Raw genomic sequence first — 6000 nt, 5'->3', positions numbered from 1 at the left:
AATTCTTTAAAAAAAAAAAAAAAAGAAAACAATCCCCTTCACAATTGCACCAAAAATAATAAAATACCTAAGAATGAACTAAACCAAGGAGGTAAAGTACTCATTTTCTGAATACTGTATAGTATTGACTAAAGAATTTGAAAATGACACCAACAAATGGAAAGATATTCCAAGCTCATGTACTGGAAGAACCAATATTGTTAAAATGTAGTATGCAAATAAATCTACAAATTTAATGCAATCCTTATAAAAATACCAATAGAATTTTTCACAGAACTAGAAAAAAATATCCTAAAATTTGTATGGAACTGCAAAAGACCCCAATTGCAAAGCAATCTTGAGAACAAGAACAAAGATGGAGGTATACAATCGCAGTTACCGTATATAGTACAAAGCTTTAGTAATCAAAGCAACACGATACTGGCAGAAACATAGATACATAGGTCAATGGAACAGAATAACAATGCTTATTCTTCCAATCCATTAGCATGACATGTGTTTCCATCTCTGTGTCTTCCTTAATTTCTTTCATAAGTGTTTTGTAGATTCTCGAGTATAGGTCCTTTACCTCTTTGGTTAGATTTATTCCTAGGTGCCTTATGGGTTTTGGTGTTATTGTAAATGAAATCAATTTCTTAATTTCTCTTTCTTCTGTTACATTGTTAGTGTATAGAAATGTGACTGATTTCTGCCCATTGATTTTGTATCCTGTTACATTGCTTAATTACCATATGGAATCTAGTAATTTGGGGGTGGACTCTTTTGGGTTTTCCATGTAAAGTATCGTGTCATCTGTGAAGAGAGAGAATTTGACTTCTTGCCAATTTGAGGACATTTTATTTCTTTTCATTGTTTGATTGCTGAGGCTAAGACTTCTAGTACTATGTGGAACAAAAGAGGTGAGAGTGGGCATCCCTCTCGTGTTCCTAACCTTAAGGGGAAAGCTCTGTTTTCCCCCATTGAGAATGATATTTGCTGTGAGCTTTTCACAGATGGCTTTTGTGATATTGAGGTATATTCCCTCTATCCCTATACTTTGAAGAGTGTTAATCAGGAAAGGATGCTGTATTTTGTCAAATACATTGTCTGTCAATTGAGAGGATCATATGGTTCTTACTTCTTTTATTTACGCAATTTATCACTTTGATTATTTGCAATTATTGAACCACACTTACATCCCAAGAAAAAATTCCATCTGGTCATGGTGAATAATCCTTTTAACAGACTGTTGGATCGTACTGCTTAGGATCTTATTGAGTATTTTAGCATCAGGGATATTGGTTTGTAATTCTTTTTGATGGGGTCTTTGTCTGTTTTTGGGATCAGGGTAATGCTGGCCCCATAGGATGAGACAGGAAGTTCCCCTTCAATTTCAATTTTTTTTTTTTTGAAACAGTTTCTGTAGAGTAGGTATTATTTCTTCTTCAAATATTTGGTAGAATTCCATTTGGAAGCCATCTGGTCTTAGGCTCTTGGTGTTGGGGAGGTTTTTGATGACTCCTTCAATTTCCTTGCTGGTTATTAGTCTGTTGAGATTGTCTATTCTTGTTTCAGTTTAGTAGTTTATAAGTTTCCAGGAATGCATCCATTTCTTCCAGGTTGCTTAATTGTTGACATACAGTTCCTGGTAAAAAAAACTTTTAATTTTTGTTTCTATTTACTCAGTATTAGTCATGATCTCTCCACTTTCACTCATGATTTTATAGATTTGGGTCCTTTCTCTTCTGGATAAGTCTAGCCCGTGCTTTTCCAATCTTATTAATTCTTTTTTTTTTTTTTTACTTCCATGCAAACATCCTTTATTCTTCTTTTAACAAAAATGGAATCATTCCATATACAATTTTCTAACTTCTCTTTTCACTTAGCATATTATGAAGAACATTTACATATTATTAAATGTTCTTTTTTAAAATGTTTTCAATTTATTTATTTTCAGAAAAAGAGTATTTATTATTTTTTCACCACACCCAGTGCTCCATGCAATCCGTGCCCTCTATAATACCCACCACCTGGTACCCCAACCTCCCACCACCCCACCACTTCAAACCCCTCAGATTGTTTTTCAGAGTCCGTAGTCTCTCATGATTCACCTCCCCTTCCAATTTACCCCAACTCCTTTCTCCTCTCTAACACCCTTTGTCCTCCATATTTTTTATGCTCCACAAATAAGTGAAGCCATATGATAATTGACTCTCTCTGCTTGACTGATTTCACTCAGCATCATCTCTTCCAGTCCCGTCCATGTTGCTACAAAAGTTGGGTATTCATCCTTTCTGATGGAGGCATAATACTCCATAGTGTATATAGACCACATCTTCCTTATCCATTCGTCCGTTGAAGGGCATCTTGGTTCTTTCCACAGTTTGGCGACCATGGCCATTGCTGCTATAAACATTGGGGTACAGATGGCCCTTCTTTTCATGACATCTGTATCCTTGGGGTAAATACCCAGGAGTGCAATTGCAGGGTCATAGGGAAGTTCTATTTTTAATTCCTTGAGGAATCTCCACACTGTTCTCCAAAGAGGCTGCACCAACTTGCATTCCCACCAACAGTGTAAGAGGGTTCCCCTTTCTCCACATCCTCTCCAACACATGTTGTTTCCTGTCTTGCTAATTTTGGCCATTCTAACTGGTGTAAGGTGATATCTAAATGTGGTTTTAATTTGAATCTCCCTGAGGGCTAATGATGATGAAGATTTTTTCATGTGTCTGGTAGCCATTTGTATGTCTTGATTGGAGAAGTGTCTGTTCATATCTTCTGCCCATTTTTTGATGTTTGCCTGTTTCATGTGTGTTGAGTTTGAGGAGTTCATTATAGATTCCTGGATATCAACCTTTTGTCTGTACCGATCTTATTAATTCTTTCAAAAAGCTATCTTCCACTTTCATTGATCTGTTCTACTGTTTTTCTGGTTTCCATATCATTGATTTCTGTCCTAATCTTTACACTTTCACTTCTCCTGCTGAGTTTCAGCTTTATTTGTTATTCTTCCTCCAGGTCCTTTAAGTGTAAGTTTAGCTTGTGTATTTGGGATTTTTCTAATTTTTTGAGAGATGCTTGGGTGACTATGTATTTCCCTCTGAGGACCACCTTTGTAGTATCCCATAGATTTTGAACTGATGTGCTTTCATTCCCACTGGTTTAATGAATTGTTTAAGTTTTTCTTTAATTTCTTGGTCGAACCATTTATTCTTTAGCAAGATATTCTTTAACTTCCAAGTGTTTGAGTTCCTCCCAAATAACTTCATGTGGTTAAGTACCAGTTTCACAGCACTCTGGTCTGAAATGCAGGGAATAATCTCAATCTTTTGGTGTCAGTTGAGACCTAATTTGTGACCCAGTATGTGATCTATTCTGAAGAAATTTCCATGTGTGTTCTAGAAGAATGTGTATCCTCTTTTTTTAGGAGGCAATGTTCTGTATAGACGTCTACAAACTCCATCTAGTCCAAAGTGTCTTTCAAAGCTCTAGTTTCTTTGTTGATCTACTTAGAGGATCTGTCCATTGTTGTGAGTGGAGTGTTGAGGTGTCCTACAATTAATGTGTTCTTATCAATGTTTTTCTTTATTTTAGTTATCAATTGGTTTATATAATTGACTCCTTCCATGTCGGGGGCAGATATTTACAGTTGTTGGATCTTCTTGTTGAATAGACCCTTTAAATATGATATGATATCCCTCTGCATCTCTTACTACAGTCTTTGGTTTAAAATCTAATTTGTCTGATCTGAGGATTGCTACCCCAGCTTTCTTTTGATGTCCATTATTGTGGTAAATATTTCTCCATCCCCTTACTTTCAATCTGGAGGTGTTTTTAGGTTCAAAGTGATCCTCTTGAAGACAGCCTATGGATAGATCCTGCTTTTTTATTCAATCTGCCACCCTGTGTCTTTCAGTTGGAGCATTCAGCTCACTTACATTCAGAATAACTATTGAAAGATTTGAATTTAGTGTTGTATTGCCTGTAAAGTCCCTGTTTCTGTTGTAAAGTCTCTGTTTCTTTCTGGCCTAGGTGACTCTTGGTGTCTCTTTTTGTTTACATGGTATCCCTTAATATTTCTTGCAGGGCTGGCTTGGTGGTCACATAGTCTTTCTATTTCTGCCTGTCCTGAAATCTCTTTATCTATCCATCCATTCTGAATGACAGCCTGGTTGGATAAAGTATTCTTGCTTGCAAGCTCTTCTCATTCAGTACCTTGAATATGTCTGCCGGCCCTTTCTGGTTTGCCAGGTCTCTGTGGACATGTCTGATGTTATTCTGATGTTCCACCCTCCCTATGTAAGGAAACTCCTCTCCCTGGCTACTCTTAGAATAGTTTCTTTGGCTTTAAAATTTGAAGTTCCACTATTATATTTCAGGGTGTTGATCTATTTTTATTGATTTTTGGGGAGATCCTCTCTGTCTCTTGGAGTTGAATGCTTGTTTCCTTCCCCAGATTAGAGAAGCTCTCAGCTATGATGCTCAAATATACCTTCTAGCTCTCTCTCTCTTTCCATCCCCTTGGGGATTCCAACAATTCTGACATTGGAATGTTTAATGGCATCATTAATCACTCTAAGCCTTTTTTCATGTGCTACCAGTAGCCTATCACTGTTTTCCTCAACTTAAATCCTTTCCATCAGCTTATCTTCTAGATCACTAATTTCTCTTCTGCCTCATTTACCCTGACTGTTAGAGGACCCAGTTTAGACTGCATCTACATAGCATTTTTAAGTTTGGCCTGATTAGGTGTCATTTCTGCTCTTAGAGATTTTATATCATCACTAATGCTCTTTTCATTTTTTAATATTTAATCATTACCTTTTAACATCTCAGTTTAATTTTATTTTTTTCAGTTTTCCAAGATTCATTGTTTATGCACCACACCCAGTGCTCCATGCAATATGCTCTTTTCAAATATACCTATTAACTTTATGATTGCTCTCCTGAATTCTAACTCTGATATCTTGCTTATATCCATATCGATTAGTTCTGTGGCAGAGGACATTGTCTCTGTTTCTTTTCTTTGTTGAGAGTTCCTCCTCCTAGTCATTATGTTGAGGGATGGTTGATTGAATGAGCAGAGTCCAAAATATCAACAATGACCCAACAACATGCTAGCAAAATCCGGTGTGATCAGAAGCCACCATGAAAAACAAAGCCAAAATGAAACACAAAAGTAAAATCTAATAATTATGGACACTGGGGAGGGTATGTGCTTTGGTGAGTGCTGTGAAGTGTGTAAACCTGGTGATTTACAGACCTGTACCCCTTGGGATAAAAATATATGTTTATAAAAAATAAAAAATTAATTTAAAAAAAAATCTAATAATTAAAAAAAAATTAAAAAGACTGTAGGGGAATGGGGACTATAATCTCCCTGTGTGGACAAAACAGGTGTTTCAGCTGTTCCTGGGTGTATTTTGGTCTGTTGTTAAAGTACATTACATCTCAAAATTACAAGGAAGGTAAGAATTGTATATATATAAAGGTAAAATTGAATTCAGTGAAAAAGTGACTAAAATAAATCTTATCTATAAAAATACAGGTTTAAAAATACATGTTAAAATGCGACTATGAGATATAAATTGATATAATAAACATCTAGCTGAAATGAGGAGAAGTTAAAAAAAAAGAGAGAAAAAGCATAAGAAACAGAAAAGAAAGAAAAGGGAAATGTTATCTGAAAAATAAGTCTTGAGGCCACACCTAGAGCTCAATATACTGTTTTACCCTGGCATTGGGATTTTACAGGATTCTGTGACCCATAGGATTGTCATCCACTTGTTCTTCCAGCCTACTTTCTGGGGAAAGGGCCTGCTGTGCTAGTTCTCATGTAATCCTGCCTGGACAGAGTTGCCCCACCCTTGTCAGGGGATAGGCTCAGTACATACTCATCCTTTCTGTGGCTTTTGTTCCCTGCAGACTTTCTTTGCCTTTTCAGAGGATCAGAGCAAAATTTGCCCTGCCAATCTCTGGCCCAGGGCAGAAAATTCAGTCTTCCCTCTTTAATAATGT

This window comes from Mustela erminea, chromosome 9, assembly GCF_009829155.1.
Source record: "Mustela erminea isolate mMusErm1 chromosome 9, mMusErm1.Pri, whole genome shotgun sequence".
NCBI lineage: Eukaryota > Metazoa > Chordata > Mammalia > Carnivora > Mustelidae > Mustela > Mustela erminea.
This window is presented reverse-complemented; position numbering follows the sequence as displayed.